This window comes from Anabrus simplex, chromosome 4 (assembly GCF_040414725.1).
Source record: "Anabrus simplex isolate iqAnaSimp1 chromosome 4, ASM4041472v1, whole genome shotgun sequence".
NCBI classification, from domain to species: Eukaryota; Metazoa; Arthropoda; class Insecta; order Orthoptera; family Tettigoniidae; genus Anabrus; species Anabrus simplex.
In genome coordinates, this window is record NC_090268.1 from 155,950,807 (window position 1) to 155,968,871 (window position 18,065).

The 18,065-nt window shown below is 37.1% G+C and overlaps 1 protein-coding gene across 3 annotated transcripts in view; it reads right to left on the bottom strand.

Annotated features, from left to right (window-relative positions):
• Window positions 1–18,065, bottom strand: part of ab (abrupt) — a 152,726-nt gene that overhangs the window by 29,295 nt on the left and 105,366 nt on the right. The gene's annotated exons all lie outside the window — the stretch shown is intronic.

Genomic DNA, 18,065 nt, shown 5'->3' on the forward strand with positions numbered 1-18,065 from the left:
TACTTGACTCTTCAGATGAAATATAATTTCATTAATTAATCAAACAAAGCCAAACCATAATATGTTTTGATACCACAAAGTGAGATGGTATAAAATTATTTTCAAAATAGGAAGTTATTTAGTCTTCACCAGGAAAAGGAATTTTTTTTTTAATTGTTTGGAGGAGAACATAGTGATTGCAACATTTCAAAACTATAACACAGTATGGTTCTGTATGTGTGTAAAAGAATAAGAGCAAAGACAAGAAGTTTAAGAGATAGGAAGTAGAAACTGTGTTCCTACATGTTGGTGGTTATTTTGGATTGTATACCTTTTTACACAAAAGTCTTAATTATACATTTCTAGCCAAAATGTTTCTGCAACTGAAATTTATTCCATAAAAATTGTTAGCTTTACATCCTTACAGCAGAGGGCACAATTTCTCACCTTCTAAACTGCCAGAAAGCGATTTTGAGTTACAAAATAAAATCTTCTTTTTAACTTTCAAGAACTCGTGGAATATTATCATTTTATTTTAGTCAATTCTAGCATTAATGCCAAATCATATTAAAAAAACACCTTTTCACCTATAATATACTAAATGTTGATGGTAAGCATACCTAACTCCTTAACAACATCAAGAGAGAAAGAAAAAAATTTGATAAAAGGTTTCCAAAAGTTAGGTTGAAGTTTTACAGGCTACTTGAACAAAATAAATCCATACAAGATCAAGCGAAATGTACTAGCACGGGGTGAACTTCACTGCTGTTACCACGTAGTCATATTTTGAAAATAAAATAAAATAAATAACAGTTGATCAGATGGTCAATCTGAGAACAGCTTGTGTGCTACACCTTATTGTTATAGTAAAAGAAAAGGGTGTATGACTGTAAATATTAGAAATTCAGCAGCAAAATATTGGTCAGTTATCTTCAACCTGTGACGACAACTAAATGGCTTGGAAGAGGAACATCAAGTGTTATTAAAGCCTAATGGGAATAAAATATTCAATCTATCTGCAGTGGAATTGAAGAGAATGGGTCCAACAGCAATTTAACAGGAGGGAAAAGAAGGAAAAGCATCTATTATTTTTCATTTCCAAATCAAGCAAACAGCATAAAATGGATGCTCAGAAAAGAGTTGTTAGTTTGTGAGACTGGCAAAGTTCTTTTTTATCCCCCTCAAATCATAATAATAATAATAATAATAATAATAATAATAATAATAATAATAATAATAATAATAATAATAATAATAATAATAATAGTTAAAAATGCTCTATATCACCTTGAGGTAAAAAAGGAAGATATTATAAGAATCAAAATAACCTATTCACACTAACATTGCTATACTGTTATTCATCTTAAGATAACTGGCAACAAAATTCATCTTAAGATAACTGGCAACAAAATTTCTTTCTTTCCTATAAATGTACACTTGACATATGATATCAAACAAGCTTCATTTAAATTTTCTTACAAAATACAGAATACTGAGTAAATACTGTTTTATTTCTCAGAAATATGCAGCTGAGATACAATATTAGTGCCTTTAAAGCTTCATTATAATACAAAGATTTTACAGATCACTAATGTACTTGAAAAAACAAGAAAAAAAGATGTGAAGGGCCTTTCATTTATCATAATGTCTGATTGGATCATGTTCATGTCAAGTGTCAATATCAAATTAACCAGTCTGATGTCCATGTCCATCAAAAACATTTTCACTATTTTGAAAAAAAGATATGTCAGTAACACAGTAAATAACAGTAAATCCTCAATACTGAAAGAACACGCTTCATAAGCTTCCTAAACAAGCCAAACTTGAAGTCTTTCACTTTCACCTCAGACACTTCGAATACAATTATTTAAACTTTTACACTCTGACATGGTTCTTGCACACATTTTTCAGAGTAGTAATATATCAAGATGGGAAGGAAGCATTGCACCGATTAGCTATATTATTAGCCAAATGTCAAAAAGAAAAATAACGAATAAAACCAGTAGAGCTTTCTTCTATTTTGTAAAACTTAATGCTGTGAGCCTAATTTAGACTGCTACATCATTTTTATTAATAGCTCACATGTAACACCATTTTAATGTCTTCATCTTGTCCCACTGCTGAGCGTGCTTCATGCGCATATGGTTTCGGACCGAGTTGGGATGCGTGAACCCCTTAGCACAAGAAGCCACAGGGCACATGGAAGAGTCACGGGGATAATGCTGCTCGAGGTGGACCCGCATAGCATGTAGCTCTCCTACCACCGCGTCACACAGTGGGCACTCGTAACTCCTACTCACACCTGCTCCTGCAATGCAGGCCAGCAAGAATGGTTCCAATTAGAAAGACTGTACTTTAATTCCAGTATTCAATAAAACAGAACGGAAAGAGTAAAAACATTTAAACAATTATGGTCACAGCCTCCTTTACAATTATGAAATACGAATGTTCGATTTCACCAATATTTACTCATAAAATTAGTTTCAACTTTTGAAATAGGTCATTTAAGACACATTCAGACACTTCATATGAAGATTCTGCATAACTTCACAAACGGCAACACATTTCCGATGTGAGAGAAGTGTACTGCAATTTATGAAGCTAAAACTTCAGCCACGATGAAGTATCTGCACATAACTTAATGAACTGCTCAAATGTGTGCAGTTTTGATGACTTTCTGAATTGAACATTCACAGCAGAGAATTTCAGAAACAATCATTAATTACTTGCCCCACCCTTATGAGGAGTAGATTTCAGAAACAAGAAAGAATTTTGTGTTTTACAAAGGTAAGCCGACCTATTAACGAGCAGAAGAGGGGAGTGTGGAAATAATTTCACTGCCATCAGCTTTTAGAGGTATGGATCAAAACCCTCAACAAGAGTAAATGTATGAAAGAGTGCTAGAAACAGGGATAATTATTGAAACCATTCTTGGGCACTCAATTTAAAGCACATCTGTATCATTAAGTGCAGCCCCACCTCGAGCAGATGCAGATTTTATGGGCACACATTACATACTTAACACAATTTTATTCAGTATTTTATAACACTATAAATATATATATATATTTTATAACACTGATCTGAACAGCACAGAACGCACATTTACACTTTTTTCTTTATTTTTTACATTCTTCAAATATAAGATATAAATAAATAGACTTATAGCTATACCTTCTTGATATTAGTAAAATTTGGTAAAAGAAGCACTATGAGTGGCCACAATCTAAAGAGTCAATATTTTGATTCTAAATCAAATATGATCCACAAGAGAGGAAAAAAAAAAAAGAACTTAAAAGACTTGTATCCACTGAATGTAGTAAAACTAAGTCAGTCTCGCATATAAATGGGGAGGGGAAAAAAATCCTAACATATTACTACTCACCACCGGTATTTCATTTACAACATTGCAGTATCTATAAAAACTAATAGCAAACAGGCAACCTAGCATTATGTGAACTGCCCAGTCATTTCCATTACAAACTATTCTCAGAAGAGTTTAATGTGAAGGAAAAAAATAAAACTATTACACTATGTTTGGGTTAAAGTAGTAAAAAGTAATACAAGTTCACTCACTTCAAAATCCTACATGAAACCTCTAAATATAATAGTCCAAGAAATCAACGGCAGATGATGTATGTATTCAAATATGACGTCTCTTCATCTTGAGGTAATTAATCACCGAGATTCTTTACATAATTATTCTACAATGGAATGTTTCACTTGTATCCTTAAATGAATATATTTACTTCAATTTAGGCAGCCTCCTTATTGCCAATCACTGGAGAATTGTACTCCATTCTCATGGAACCATGTGCATTCATTTCTATGCTTGATTTATAAATAAACATGCACTTCACTGTTAGTGTTTAGATATGTATAGTACTGAGAAAACTTGATTACCAAAACGAAATAAATTTCAGCAGTTAATACCATTAAGTTTGCCTCTGCCTGATTCCATGTGCTTGCAGTTTATGATTAATGAGATAATGTTTGGTCTTGCATTTCTTCCCACACACATCACAGCGATGCCATTGGTCTTCTGACGTTTGAATGTGAACATTGTTGACATGCTGTCGTAAGTTACTAGGTGAGCTGTATATCCGTCCACAGTATGGACACGGGGGGCGGAGAGATGAGGGGGAGGAGTCTACTGCCGCCCCTGCAACGACAGGGAGCGGCACATCAGAAAAGGCACAATCTATACTCTATAAGGGGTTTGCAGTGCTCTTAAAGTCACATCTACTGAGTTTTAAAATGAAACAATACTTTTATAATAAGACAAACAGATTTATGGAACTCCTCAAAATGCAAACTATGCCAAAATTTTGCATGAAAGTAACTTAGTAAAAAAAAGTTACTCTATAACACTTTGCATATACCTTATCTAGCCATTTCACATCAGGAGGTTCTTGAGGAATGTTTTCAGCTAAATGAACTTGTGACACGCTTAAGATGTAAGTGATCAAACTGAGCTATTTCTTCTCTTCAGGAGCATATTCCTGATGTTATAAAGTGAAAAGAACTTTACTAGAAAGAAAATGATGAACTAGGCTATATAGCTTTTAAATGTTCCTTCATTCTCATACATCTGTCAATGTTCCTTATTTAGGGTCTTTTTAAAACACAGGATTTAAGTGACAAAAATATTACAGTATGGGTATAAAAGAGAATGACAGTTTAATGATCACAATTATATTTAATTTCTACTTTGCTCTTCCATAATATGAGCATAAAAGCAAATCTCAACTTCAGAACTAAACTTTATTTTATTGTAAAGGCCTTATAATGTTTTAGATCAGACCAGAAGTGGAGTATTATGTATGAACAGAATTTAAGTACAGGGAGACTGAAATGTTTACACCAAAACTTACAAAGCACATGGGACTCGTGGAGAAAAACATTTGAAAAAAATATACATGCTCTGAAATCATCCTGAATTAGGAGGAGCCATTGGCAAATGTGATATAGTTTATTGAAATGATCATACTTAGCAATTTTTCTACCAGCTTAATTATTCTAATTTTATTGGTGCACAAGGATTGCGTAAAAATAGTTGCATAAAAAACTTACAACAGATATTCAAAGTGGCATCCTTCACCTACGGTACAATGTAAACAGTGTATTTGCAAAGGAAACACTAGATCATCCAAGAGCCTCACAGATCAGTCAGACTGCAGCACATATCCTCACCAAAGGTTATTATTGGTGGTCCATTACTGTCTTACCCCCAAAATGCAAATGTAACAGTGAGTATGGAGCATTTTTAAAAAATTTGATCTTACGAGTACACTGCACTGAAATAATGTTTCCTGTGAATGTTATTTATAAGGAGAGCAGTTAAGGGGCTGTGTGTTACGAGATATTATAGTAACTGGTATTGTGCTTCCTTTATCACTTCCGTCCATTGATACAATAAATTTAGACACACTTTTGAGAAGCTCAGGGACATGCACTTTCTTCAAACATAACATTGGAAAATTGATGATGCTGCACAGCTACACCAAGTACAGTTTCTGAACAGGCACTGCCTACACCTGGAATCATTCCAAGTATTTTGACTACGGAAAAAGGGAAAAGAGGTCTGCCAAGTCCACAGCATCATGAAGTTCACACTTTAAAAATTACATATGGGGCTTGAATCCTCGTTGGTGAAGAGGAGATTGTGGTACCTCACATGACATAGCCAGTCAGATAGCAACAACACAAAGGAAACTCAGACATTCCACGATAATCAGCTACACACCTAAAACCAAACCTGTGGGACATTCTTTGCATGAAGGGCCTTGGCCTGCCAAAATAATAGCTGCCCAGTCAGATGGTCTGTACATGCTGGAGTCGAAAATAAGAGGCATACAGCTGTAATGACTTTGGATATTTCATTTAATGATGGGACAATTTAACTAGTAATGAAGTAAGTAACCTTTTCAGAAACAGAGTTCGAAACACTGTATTCCCACAAGGTGAGGAGTACAGGCATTTCCCGAACATCCAAAACTCAATAACTGGGTGAGCATATGGACAGGTCTCTCCTCTTCACAATGTTTGAATGCTCTAAAGAAGTTTTGCAATGTAAGAGCTGCATGAACAGTTCCAGATAAAAGCCTAAGTACAAACTGTTGCTGCTATGCAGGCTGCAGAGATTGAAACCCCATATACTGTGATTTTGTGTATATATATATATATATATATATAGAGAGAGAGAGAGAGAGAGAGAGAGACACGTCTTCCATACTTCACATTCTTATTATTATCATTATTATTTTACATTCATTGATACTACAAATTGGAAACTCTTCCATTAAAATAAAGGTATACAGTCTGCTTTTTGGAGCTAAGGTGGTATATAGAAGTTTGTGTCTGGTATGCTGATAGAACTGAGTTCCTCAATATTTCTTTACAAATATTGTCCTGACTTTGATGAAAGAAACATTTTACATCACCATTTATATTTCTAAACTTTTAATGTTTTAATTAAGAATTTTTTTCTGTGACTTGAAATTATTCAAATAACAGTCAGTGCAATATATTTCTTTCTCTCTAATTCTCACACATACCTTTTCCTAGCTGCCAGGTAAAAGACTAACTTTTCCGTGACTCTAATTGTACGCATAAAATGAATAACTACATTTTAAGTCTCTTGACCAAACTTGCTATAGAGAGGACAGTATTGTTTATGATCTACAATGTATTGCAAATTTTCTGGATTCCTACAGTTCAATATTTTAAAAAACTGATTTAACAATGTCTGTCTAAAATCCCACAACCTCCTTTCACATTAAGTATAGAAGATACTAACTTGGAAATAAGAAACAGTGACAAATGCTAGTGTAAATTCATGAATTAAGGGGATAGTCTGGTAAAAAATGAAACTATTTCTCTAATTTATCAATTGGTCTCAAATTTTTTTAACACATAATTTGTCAGTATTGTTGAACATAAGATACAAACTTACAACTCAATTGATCCAACAGTTTTTGAGATTTTTCTTTAAAGGGTTTTTCAAAAATCATCATTTTTATAGTACATTTACTTTAATGTGTTTGAAAAATTGAAGACTGTATCTCATAATATAGTCAAACAGTTTTGCGTAAAGTTTTTTGGGTATCTTTTGTGGTGAATGTGCCGGCGGAAAACTTCTCCTCCCCCCTCTTTCTGTTTATGTGGCCTGGCCGTCCCGTATTATGCTTGCAAGCTGTGTTTGTCAACTAACTGTATGTGTTTCAATGTATTTTTTATCTGCCTTCTAATCTTCCCTTACCATAATAAAGTGATTATTTTTCTCCTGTCCCGCATGGCTCCAGAGTAATTGGGAATATCTCCCAGGTCTGGAGTGTTCGCCATGCCCTTCCTCTTTTGCCTCCATGCCCGTTGCCCTAGCCCCCTCGCCCCCTTGTGGCTGCCCAATCAAACAACGAGTTGTTTAACACGTCACCCGGTCCGCTCTCGGGCAGGTGGACGGCTAATTGTGCTCGTTGTCACTTTGTGGTCATGAGCTGAACACTGCACATTGCGGGCTGTTCCCGCAGCGGCTCGAACTAGGCAATCTCGGGTGTGGAGGTAAGAAAGCGAGACCCTTACATTTCCCCTGTGCAATGTACATGTTAAGAAGGGCTTGAGGTAGTTCAAATATTTTAATTCACTATGTGTAAATATTCCTAGTACGAGTGAAGCCCCTCTTAGGGTAAAGCTTGTAAGGGCTGAGGCCCGGGTTCGATGTAAGCCAAGCCTTGTTTAGATTCAAGCATTATGTTTCTTTGTCTGCTTGGACTTATATTTCATTTAAGGACTTTCGTCCTTATTGAAACGCAGGACAAATTCATGTAAATATGGTTAAAATGATCTCATATTGTACTTGTGTATTAACTTCCGAAGGCTTAACCTTGGTAGAAGACTATACGCTTCTCATATGCTTATTCTGTCAAAGTATGAATGATGTTAGTGTGTCTTGGGAAGCCTTGGCTTTTCCTTATTACCTTTGCTGTGTTTAGCCCAGGGCTTATTCTTACTTTCTTGTAATATGAAGTGGTTTAGACGGGATGGTTAATGCTAGATTTTCCGAGAATTATTGAGTTCGATCTTGTTATCGAGCAGTTAGGAAACCCTTCGACTTGAATATTGTGAATTATAAAGGCTTATTTTATGAGGGCTGGACCCCTCTGTTATGTATTACTATGTTAGTCGGTTGGTTATCTAAGAGAACTTGTCAAATTGTATTACCACGCAAACGCTTGTCGTATCTTTCTTGTTCTTATTAACACATATTGTTACGAAGTAAAGCAAGAGGTCCCTTTCATCAAAAGAATTTTGGGCATTTTTAACTTATTGTGCCTTCCACTCCAGCTCCTAAGGCCCACCGCTTCTTTCCAAATAGCTACCAGGTAAATTGCCGGTACAGTGACCTTTAAATTCATTTTCAAAATTTTGAATCTTTTTATGGAAATAATTACAACATATATTTAACAATATTTTGTTTCCAGATTATTTTTTCAAAATGGTACGCAAGTCTGTTAGCATTGTAGTAGGAGTTGTCTCTAAAAATTTCATCCAATTTGGAGAATATTTACTATGAAAAAGTTATCTTTAAATGTTCAATTTTACGAAGTAAAGATAAACGCAGTCAAAGTTACACAACACATTCGTCTGCCGATCCTTGCTCTAAAATCCACCTGGGCTGTAAGTTGTTCCTTCTTTTCTCTTTCTAGCTTCCTCAGTGTGTGTGGCCGTCAATCTGGATGCATGTCGTCTTTTTTCAAATTCTGAGCATCGTTTTGCCTTTCGCTTCCTTCATCGCTCGTCTCTAACTTTGCTTATTCGCTTCTTATTTGCTGACAGTGGAGTGGTCTCTGTTCTTGTTGCTTCTGTCGCAGCTAGATACAAATACACCCGTTGGGCACTTTGACCAGATTACACTATGGAGACATTCATTTGCATTTTCAGTCTTTCCAGCAGTGCATCCGGAGAGAATTTTATCAGATGCCAGCCTCTGATAAACTGATATCCTAACAACAATAGATGGTCTCAGAGCAGTATGGATAGCAGTTTTGTGTGATTCTGGTTGCTGTCCTTTGGCAAGGGCATGATAAACTCTTAAGAGCCCGATTAGGTCGAGATATTCAGACTGACATGAAGAACAAATAATTTAACATTAACTTGCACCATGTTGGATGCTTCTTGTTGTATCATTCCAAACTGAGGAGTTCCTACTTGCAATTAGATGATCTCATGGTACCATTTTAGAATAAGTATAGTGTACTTTCCCTTCTTGCAAAATTTGAAACCAATATCTGAAGTGGTTTTTACAGAATAAATTATTTAATGAAGGCACTTCACAGCTATACCTGACAAGCAAATAATTACTCTAGATTTTGCCAGACAGTGAGTCAAAGATAGTCCGTGGGAGAGGGTTAAAGAAACACAAAGATTTCTCACCTTTGGGACACTTCATGTATTGCTGTTTCTCATCAGTGCTCATACAGTGGTACAGTGTTGCATAGACTGCACTCTTCATTGCCATAGTATCTAGAGCATTGTCAACAACGGCTCTTCTATAATAATGAGTTAGCTTTACAATTGTTTCTTCCTTCAAACTTCCATATACTCTCCCACTGAGAGTCACGTTTTGTGCCCGACTTTCCTTCGCCATATTTCTTAATCCTGTTCCAAGTCGTTTTGCAATATGATTCTCACACTTTTCCTTCACAATTTCTGTGTTGCCATAAACGTTCAGTTTCTGCAGGTGAATGTGTGTTTTGCAATCTCCATCAAACAACAAGGTAGTGTAGTGGAAACCTAGCCTTTCTGAGCGCTTTCGTAACTCTCCCGCAACTTCCATTTCCATGCCTGGAGATGATCCACTGTAGTTTCGATCGCAGTGTGCCTAGTGACCATGGTACCAAAATGAAATATCTGGAGTTTCTTCAGCCAAGTTCCTCTTCCCGGCAGTAAACGAGTGACAGTACTTGGATAAAACTTTCCAATCAACCACTAAACCAGTCAAACTGTCAATCACACATCCAACTCCTAAGTTACAGGTAAAACCTTTCTTATGCCAACTACCATCGTAGCTGACTGAAATGTCAATGATGGATGCACCTGCAAGAACACTATTTTCCTTTATATGTGCCTCGCGTACCTGCCTCCTTGATTCTTCCAAAACATGACTGGCAAAAACTTTTCCTTCCCTTACAATACGGTTCCGAATATTATAGTAAGTAAATTTGTTCATGACATTTATGTCCATGCCTAAACAGAATATCTCCACAGCGGCATATCCCCTACCAAACCTGCTGAAATATTCCACAATGTTCTTGTTTATGTCAAACATGTTCTTGTTATTTTGAGATTTCTGCTCCTGGGAGCATGTATAGATTTAATTCAAACATAATCACAGTTTTCATATTTCACAACCCCTTATGTAGAAAAAACAGAACGTATTTCCTATTTGTGCAGTTACACTCTCCTTGAAACATTTACAACACAGTGCAGGGATCTCAGAAAAGTCATATCAACCAACATATACTGGCCTTTATCTTCATGTTCAGGTTCATTTGATCCCTTTAGATATATTTGCTTCCATCTCCCATGTGGGTGCTTCTGTGTGGTTTGTAGACCACCTCCTAGTAAGCATTTCTTTTGCTCTCCGTTTTAGTGCAGTTGTACCTCCGACTTTAGGCATGACTGAACACTGAGTAACAGAAATAACACCACCGAAACACACTTCTGACAAGCTTGTATACAAATTACTTCAAAGAACTTATGATCACAAAGCATAAATAAATACCTGCTTCTCCAAGAACACATACATATTCAAGAGATACGCAGAATGCTCAAGAGATGGCACCAAATTTCTGATTTATTTTTCAGAGCAAACAAGTAACATTGTGACAACTGTCACATGATGCCATGCCCACTCCTCAGCTGCAGGCTAGTATTTAATTATATTTTTTCTACATTTCTCTTTCGAATTTCACAAAATCCTTTTGTATTATGAAAGCACATATATGAATGAACATATTTAAGCAACAACAAAAAAAATCACAAATTCAATATTTTATTGCCAGACTATCCCCTAAGTGTAGTCCAGTTACTCTACAATATATTGTTGAACATACTGTAGAATAAGAGAAATCTTGCATTAATTAAACATAATCAACTTCCAAATGTGAAGTTTTGTACAGTAAATTAGGGATCAGTGACAATAATTGATGCAGAATCTACAGAGCAAATTAATAGCCGAAGGACTAGAAACGTTTAAACTGTACCCGATTTTGAACAACAGTGTTAAGTGTCTTGACATATTCCGGTGTAAGTAAATTGCCTTACCCAGAGAGTTGGCTGCGCTGTATGGGCCATGTAGTTATTAGCTTGCGTTTGGGAGATGGTAGTTTTGAACCCCACCATAGACAGCCCTGCAGAGGGTTCTTCCCAAGTTTCCCATTTTCACACCAGGCAAATGCAAGACCCTTCCTTAATTAAGGCCAGAGTCTCTTCCTTCTCTGTCTAAGCCCTTTCTTACACAATCTTTGTAAAAAATAATCTAACTTAGTGTGACAAACACCAGCCAAAAAAATTACTTTTTTCAGTTTCATAAATTTTCTTGTGTCTCCCAACAAACCTTGGCCGTACAAAATTCTGAGAAGGAGCAACAATTAATTCAGAAATGAAATCTTAAACAACTTTGAGATCGAAACAAGGTTAACGAGCATTCCACAAACCTCTTCAAACGCGTCCTTGAAAAAATTGAGAAAATGATAAAAGGAGCTGGTAAATAGGAGTGTCGAGAGTGGGGTCTACAAGGGTCACAAGGGGGAAGGGCTGACATAGCACTGACTGCCGGTCAATTGTCTCTGAAGACAAGCACCCAAAGTGGGACTCTTTATGTGTCATTGGAGAAAACCAAGTACTTTACCAATATCAAACTCAAAGAGTTGAAGGCTGAATAAAACTGGAAGTCAAAGAGAAAATAATTCTCAGAAAGATCCTAGGCCAGCTGGGGAATACCAGAGATGTCAAGTCAGAGCTTCATTTTCTTAAAAGAAAAAGTTACACACAAGTATTGGATTCAGGTGCAGGAGATACAAATTTTAATGGACTTGTGTAACACCAACATATATGATCAATGTTTCAAGACATGCCAATAGTATTATATTAGGTGTTAGTGTTTGCACGTTACATGTAACGTTCTTTTCCATTAATAATTTAATGGTGAAGATGACCCAATACAATACAAGGGTTGAAACTAGTACCGGTATGTATTAATATTAACATGTTATATACAGAATTCAATAGCCGAACATTTTCATCCTTGTTGATAGTGTTGAACCTAATATCAAAGAGGTTAACAGACAGATGTCATTAGAAAAGAGAGTGGAGAAATTAAAGTACCTCGGCGACTGGACTGAACTGAACCCAACAAGTCTGAGAAACCAGCCCTCTATGCAAGAGTAAACATGCTGGAACTAGCCTATCGAATGGCCTAACATCTACAACAAGTGATACCTGTCACAAATCTTGAAGCTAAAACACTACACAACAGTCATCTGCCAGGAAGCCCCGTATGCCATGGAGTGAGTGTCAGTCACTAAACACAAATGGCTTAGTTGAAAAACTGGAAGTCAAAAAGAAAATAATTCTCAGAAAGATCCTACGCCAGATTTGGAAGATGGGGAATACCAGATATGTCAAGTCAGACCTCTTCTCCCAGAAAGAGGGGCTCTCTGCCTCTGCCAGGAAAAGGATAGTAAATTTCTGTGGTCATGTGGCAAGACTCTCCCAACAGTCTAACCAACTTTCCAACTGGGAATCTAGCAAAACAAAGTATGTACCACCAGGATGATGGGAGACTGAGGACATAAAAGAAATGGAGCTGACAGACCTACAAAACAGACAGGCTGAGAGACAGGTTGAGTGTGTGGTTTCCAGAAGAAACTGCTGAAAAAGAAAGGTACCTGCTGGTCAGAGAGAAAAAAAAAAGGATCTACACTGGAGTAGATGTGATGATACAAGGCGAAGATCAAAGTCCAAAAGTAGAAAAAGTGAAAATAAATCTACAATAAAAGTAATGGAATGGAGTCAAAAGAACCAGATTACAGAATTTCTTGCAGGATGTTGATGAATATTCCTATTTTGGTAATACAATAGCTATTGATGGCATAGATATGAAGAGACTGTGCTCAAGCAAGAAAGTTCCTTCCTTAAAAAATAAATTTGTTTACCTCTAACAACTTCTGTAAGAAGCTTGGCATTATATGAAAGTGAAATACTGGTGTATAAAGAGAACAGATGTCTCTTGCAATGTTGTGTTACTAGGAATGTTGAAGATGAAGTGAATAGATCAGATCACAGACAAAAGATACTAAATCAAGTTGATGAGAGAAAAATAAAAGACCATTTAAGAATTGTTCAGCCAATTTTGGAGAGAAATCTAAAAAGAGGGGGAGGGGGGGACAGGAATGGAGAAGAGGAGAATATTACAAACAGATTACAGTACACAGATGATACTGCTGGAATGAGTGGGTCAGATGGTACAGCGCTGACTTTCTGAGCCCAAGTTGGCAGGTTTGATCCTGACTCAGTCTTGTGATATTTGAAGGTGCTCAAATATTATCTTGTGTCATGTCCTTAGCTGAATGGTTAGCATAGTAGACTTTGATAGAGAGGGTCACAGAATTGATTCCCGCCTGGGTCCTCCAGCTTGGGGACTAAGTGTGCCAGACCAATAACCACCACAGGAACAAGCGAGAGTGAATACACCCCTCCATATAGGGTTGGCAAGAAGAAGGCCATCCAGCCATGAAATTAAGCTAAGACCACATGTACAGCACAAATCACACCAAGTTGTGAAAAAAACAAAAGAAAAAAATAGGACACCTTGTGCTGGTTTATTGACTGTCATGTAAAGAACTCCTTCGGGACAAAATTATTCTCCTCCTCTCCCCCACCAAGGTGTCTCCAAATACCATTAAAGTGGATAGTGGGATGCATGCAAAATCAACAACAGGCAATTTGGTGAATCTTCAATGAAAAGATCTTATACATCAAACAATGCAAGGACCAAGGAAGAAAACTCATTTCAGCTTATCTCAGTTATTTCTGGAGTCGCTAGAGGCACCCAGGCTCGTTCTGCTTTCGGTCGGGTGTATAATGCCGGATGCCCTTTGTGACGTCACATGATTTTGAGAAGAAAATCGCAATCCAAGATCGACCGAGCTTTAAACCTCAGCCTTCCGGGAAGTCAGCAGCTAAGCCACTGAGCTAATCACACCCACCTATGCAGGAAATAATGAGTAACAGGAATCAACTGGACAACTGTACACAAGATATAAGGGAGTCCATATTTATTTTTTGGTAGTGGTTTAACGTTACACATGGAAGGTCTTAGGCAACACAAGGATGGGAGAGGGCTAGCATTGGGAAGGTAGCAGCCATGACCTGGTGTGAAAATATGAAACCATGAAAAACCATCTCCAGGGCTGCCAACATTGGGATTCAAACCAACCATCTACCGAAGACAAGCTCACAACTATGTAATCCAGACAGTATAGCCAACTTGCTCAGTATAAACATAATTTATGTAACAGGTAGCATTTCTTGAAACAAGTTTGATTTCTTCATTGGTTGCAGCATGTCTCAAGTTACATTCAAACATCACTCACCATTTCTCCTCAAACAGCTAGGAAAAAGGCAAGGAAAAAATAAATTTTCAAACTGTATGAAAATTATCTTAGTGCAAATACAGTGAGAAAGAATCAGGCTTAATTAGAAAAAAAATGGGCAACTACTATCAATTCATCACACATTCATTTATTTAAACAACATTATGGTTAAAATAATTAATATTATCAATTCCTCAACCAAAAATGATCAACCTTTATTAATGGTTTTTGCAGTGGTTCAAGCTTGTTCACCTACAGCACAATTTTTAATCAGTACAAGCTCACGGGTCATCAATAAATTTATGGCATATTATTATACTGCTTAGTGAATGGGTTGCTTAGGACAATGTGGAATCAACACTTGCAAGACTTTCCTATCACCTAGTATTCCTTCATACGCAATGAGTGGGTGCTCCGACCATGTATCTTATGGGTTCTTTCAGTCTTTTTTCTTCAACTCCTGGATTTATTCAAGTTTTCTGATTACATCTCGGTCATATAGATTCTGCGATACTAATTCTTGAAAGGTCTTTCTCCGTTTCCTTCAACCAATTATTATTATTTTACAATACACTTCAGTCTTCAAGAGGACAAGGCATTTTGGTATGATTCTTTATGAGTAACGGTCTTTCAAAGTGTTATTTTTTGAAGAACTATCTCCATCTACATTAAGTACGTATAAAACTTGGATTCGAAAATTTGTCAATGACAATATCTGCTCAAATAAACCAGCAGTCTTGAGGATAGAAATCCATTAGACTGTCCTCTTGACCAATGATCGTAAAGCCTGGTTTACAAATTGATTATTACTAGAGGAAAATACATATATGTATCTAAACCCATATGCGTAGCCCATCAAGCCCAGTAAATATATATATAAAAATTGTATTGGTTTTTTTGTCCCACTAAGTACTTTAATGATTTTCAGAGAGGACAGGTGCCATAATTTTGTCCTGCAGGAGTTCTTCAGACATAAGGCTGTCATATTTGAGTACCTTCAAATATATTGGACTGAGCCAGGACTGAAGACCAGTAAAAACCTTTCACTGTCAAGAATGCTGCCCAGTCCGATAACCTGCAGATACTAGAGTGGATAGCATGACGACACCAGTCATACTGCAACATATGACTGGCTCTGCTACCACCTGTATCGGACAGTTACTCGGTTGATCACATAAGACTGGAGTGAACCTCCATCAACATGATTAAAATCCTTGGATGAGCTGGGAATCAAACCTAGACCCTGGTAAAGAGATAGGATCACTATTCCCACATTACAAGGATGGTAGGTAAGTATAATATGCTTTTGATTCTACACAAAGCATTTTTCATCAGTGATCTTGGATGCCATTTAGAAACCTGGTCATCACTGATTCAAAATACTAGATTATTCTTGAATTTTGAAAGTCCGATTTGTTGGCTGAATGGTCAGTGTACTGCCTTTCGGTTCAGAGGGTCCCAGGTTCGATTCCCAGCCAGGTTGGGGATTTTAATCGCTTGCGATTCTTCTGGCTCGGGGAATGGGTGTTTGTACATGTCCCAACACTCTCCTCTTCATATTCACACAACACACCACACTACCAACCACCATAGGAACATGCAATAGTGATTACATCCCTCCATACAGGGTTGGCGTGAGGAAGGCTATTCGGCCGCAAAACAGCGCCAAATCCACACGTGCGACGCAGTTTGCACCCGCGACCCCACAGGTGTGGGAAAAGCGGTAGAAAAATAAGAGATTCTTGAATTTTGAAAAGGCCAGCCAAGTTTTTACTATGCAAATTCCAAACATGATGAATAATTACAACTAAATAGAGTTAAAAAGGGGTTAAAATAGACTGTCATCATAATTCTTCAACTAATAACGCGTATGGTTTTCAGAGGTGCCAAGATGCCAGAATTTTGTCCCACACAGTTCTTTACTTGCCAGTAAATCTACAAATACAAGGCTGAAATATTTGAGCAAGTTCAAATAACACCAGACTAAACCAGGATCAAATCTGCAAAGTAGGGCTCAGAAGGCCAGTGGTCTATTGTCTGAGCTACTCAGCCTGACAAATCAGAATTCTATCACACCTTATAACATGCTACTGACAAGTTAAATTAATCATAAAATAATGTTCAACAGAATATCAGAGTACGTTGATTTTTCCAGCAAAGTAGTTACAGTCTGTTGTCTTTAAAATTTCAGGTGTTGCATGAATTCCCAAATCCACCAAGTATATGTCTACACTATTAACATGCAATTGATTGCCAAAACCCAGCAGGAATGAAATCTAACATGCCAAGCAGCACCAGTAACAAGTTTTAACACAAAGAAAACAATAAGACAGATAATGCTACACAAAACGTTATTCACGAAATGAAAAGAGTTGAAGACGAGAGAGAGACACAACTTCTTTAACAGCCAACCCTGACATTCGTGTTAACGGTTTAAAAATAACTGTGAAAGAGAACAATTGACTTTCATCAAAAGAATCTTACAGGAAATGAGGTATGGGTAATACTATTGTCGACTCCTCCATTCTAAGACACATTACGATTTACGATTACGATTTAACAAGAAACTAGAAAATCGTGGTCAATTGTGTTAAGTGAGAAGGAGTCAGAGGAAAATTATGACAGTGAAGAAATCTGCATGGGAAACATGGACAATATGCTGCCTGTGCTGAAACAATCCTGCCATATGCAGATGCGACTGGTGTAGACCTCAGCGAGTGATATGCATTTGATGACCAGTTTGAGGTAGCTGAAAAACATTGACTTTGTTAACAATCGTGAAAAAGGAACACAAGAAGAAAACGTAGTTGAAGAAGGTGGTGTCAAAAGAATACACATGGTAAGAGATTCAAAGTCCTTGAAGCAGCATTGAAATATGTGCAGCAGCAACAACAAAAAAAGCTCCAGAATACAAGACATGGCATAAAAAAGCCAGTTGGCAGGCAAGTAAAAGTATATTGTTAACTTTTTGAAACAAATTTAATTCTATATTAACATTCCTGAAGCCTCCGTGACTCAGGCGGCAGCACGCCGGCTTCTCACCGCTGAGTCCCATGGTTCAAATCCTGGTCACTCCACGTGAGATTTGTGCTGGACAAAGCGGAGGTGGGACAGGTTTTTCTTTTCTCCGGGTACTCTGGTTTTCCCTGTCTCTTTCATTCCAGCAACACTCTCCAATATCATTTCATTTCATCTGTCAGTCTTTAATCATTGCCCCAGAGGAGTGCGGCAGGCTTCGGCAGCCGGCACAATTCTTATCCTCGCCGCTAGATGGGGGCTCCATTCATTCCATTCCTGACCCGGTCAAATGGCTAGAAACAGGCTGTGGATTTTCATCAACATCCCTGCATGCTCAGATATTTAACTGTATTGTACAATGAATTTAAATCAATAATAATACATCTGTAAGCAATTCACGATGTTGTTTTT